Source organism: Lolium rigidum, chromosome 1 (assembly GCF_022539505.1).
Source record: "Lolium rigidum isolate FL_2022 chromosome 1, APGP_CSIRO_Lrig_0.1, whole genome shotgun sequence".
In the NCBI taxonomy this organism is placed as follows: domain Eukaryota; kingdom Viridiplantae; phylum Streptophyta; class Magnoliopsida; order Poales; family Poaceae; genus Lolium; species Lolium rigidum.
The window spans coordinates 202,507,637-202,510,775 of NC_061508.1; positions in this window are offsets into that span (position 1 = coordinate 202,507,637).

Here is a 3,139-nt window from a genome sequence, read left to right on the forward strand (position 1 = left end):
CGATACGTCTCAATCGTATCTATAATTTCTTATGTTCCATGCTACTTTTATGATGATACTCACATGTTTTATACACACTTTATGTCATTATTATGCATTTTCCGGCACTAACCTATTGACGAGATGCCGAAGAGCCGATTCTTTGTTTTCAGCTGTTTTTGGTTTCACAAATCCTACAAAGGAAATATTCTCGGAATTGGACGAAATCAACGCCCAGGGTCTTATTTTTCCACGAAGCTTCCAGAAGACCGAAAGGGAAACGAAGTGGGGCGACGAGGCCCCGTACCCATAGGCCGGCGCGGCCAGAGGGGGGCCCGCGCCGCCCTATGGTGTGGGCCCCTCGTCAGCCCCCCCCGACTCCGCGCTTCCACCTACTTAAAGCCTTCATCGCGAAAACCCCAGTACCGAGAGCCACGATACGGAAAACCTTCCAGAGACGCCGCAGCCGCCAATCCCATCTCGGGGGATTCAGGAGATCGCCTCCGGCACCCTGCCGGAGAGGGGAATCATCTCCCGGAGGACTCTTCATCACCATGATAGCCTCCGGATTGATGTGTGAGTAGTTCACCCCTGGACTATGGGTCCATAGCGGTAGCTAGATGGTTGTCTTCTCCTCATTGTGCTATCATGTTAGATCTTGTGAGCTGCCTATCATGATCAAGATCATCTATTTGTAATGCTACATGTTGTGTTTGTTGGGATCCGATGAATATGGAATACTATGTCAAGTTGATTATCAATCTATCATATATGTGTTGTTTATGTTCTTGCATGCTCTCCGTTGCTAGTAGAGGCTCTGGCCAAGTTGATACTTGTGACTCCAAGAGGGAGTATTTATGCTCGATAGTGGGTTCATGCCTCCATTGAATGCGGGACAGTGACAGAAAGTTGTAAGGTTGTGGATGTGTTGTTGCCACTAGGGATAAAACATTAATGCTTTGTCTAAGGATATTTGTGTTGATTACATTACGCACCATACTTAATGCAATTGTCTGTTGTTTGCAACTTAATACTAGAAGGGGTTCGGATGATAACCTGAAGGTGGACTTTTTAGGCATAGATGCATGCTGGATAGCGGTCTATGTACTTTGTCGTAATGCCCTGATTAAGTCTCATAGTACTCATCGTGATATACGTATGTGCATTGTTATGCCTTCTTTATTTGTCAATTGCCCAACTGTAATTTGTTCACCCAACATGCTATTTATCTTATGGGAGAGACACCACTAGTGAACTGTGGACCCCGGTCCATTCTTTACATCTGAAATACAATCTCATTGCAATACTTGTTCTTTACTTGTTCTTCGCAAACAAACATCATCTTCCACACTATACATTTAATCCTTTGTTTACAGCAAGCCGGTGAGATTGACAACCTCACTGTTACGTTGGGGCAAAGTACTTTGATTGTGTTGTGCGGGTTCCACGTTGGCGCCGGAATCCCTGGTGTTGCGCCGCACTACACTCCGCCACCAACAACCTTCACGTGCTCCTTGACTCCTACTGGTTCGATAACCTTGGTTTCTTACTGAGGGAAAACTTGCTGCTGTACGCATCACACCTTCCTCTTGGGGTTCCCAACAGACGTGTGTCTTGCACACCATCAAGCAACTACTTCTGGCGCCGTTGCCGGGGAGATCAAGACACGCTGCAAGGGGATTCTCCCACATCCAATCTCTTTATTTTGTTTTTGTATTGCTTTACTTTACTTTATTTACTGCTTTGTTTGCTCTTATATCAAAAAATACAAAAAAATTAGTTGCTAGCTTTACTTTATTTACTGTCTTGTCCTCCATATTAAAAACACAAAAAAATTAGTTACTTGCATTTAGTTTATTTACCTTCTGTTTATTTCATCATGTTTCCTCCTAAATACACTCTGAAAGACATACCGGTAGGACGAGGGTCTATCATTGGAAGAGATAATATAGAAGATTTTTTCACTCATGTTAGTACAGACTGAAGATTTTGAAGATAGACACTTGGTAGAACTTGCTCCTACTTATGAGAGTGCTACTGCCTGTTTGATACGCATGTTGGAAACTAGATTTGTTAATCTCAATCCTATAATTCAACATATGTTTCTTACACTCTCTGATATGGAAAGGGGAGAAAAGATAAATTTTGTTTTAAAAGTCCTTCTTAGAGAATTTGAAGATATAGCTAAAGAAGCTAGAAAAGTTTTTATTAAGCATAAGAGGCTTGGTTTGTTCACCGATTTTGCAAAAACACTTGAAAAGATGGACATGGATAGAATAAAGTACACTAAAAATGTCAATAATGGAGGGGAGATTAAAGTACCGATACCTAGTAAGCTCCTAGGAATGCATGAAGCTCTAGAAAATAACTATGGTTGGCTTGTTCCTGAAAATTTGTTTGATGAGAATAGCAAGCCTAAGAGTAATGAAAGAGGGGCCTCTGAAACTTACATAAATAAAATACAATGCATAGTTGAGAAAACTCCAAACCCCTCTGTTAATGCTTCATCTCTCGATAATACTTGATTCACACTTTCTGCACCTAGCTGAAAGGCGTTAAAGAAAAGCGCTTATGGGAGACAACCCATTATTTTACTTCTGCACTTTAGTTTTATATTTGAGTCTTGGAAGTTGTTACTACTGTAGCAACCTCTCCTTATCTTTATTTTATTGCATTGTTGTGCCAAGTAAAGTCTTTGATAGTAAAGTCAATACTAGATTTAGATTACTGCGCAGAAACAGATTTCTTACTGTCACGAAATTGAGCAGCCCCTTCTGTAGGAAATTTAGAAAAATCGGCCAATTTACGTGCGTGATCCTCAGATATGTACGCAACTTTCATTCAATTTGAGCATTTTCATATGAGCAAGTTAAGTGCCCCAGAAAAATTCGTCTTTACGGACTGTTCTGTTTTGACAGATTCTGCCTTTTATTTCGCATTGCCTGTTTTGCTATGTTTGATGGATTTATTTGTTCCATTAACTTTCAGTAGCTTTGTGCAATGTCCAGAAGTGTTAAGAATGATTATGTCACCTCTGAATATATGAATTTTCAATTATGCACTAACCCTCTAATGAGTTTGTTTTGAGTTTGGTGTGGAGGAAGTTTTCAAGGGTCAAGAGAGGAGGATGATACAATATGATCAAGAAGAGTGAAAAGTC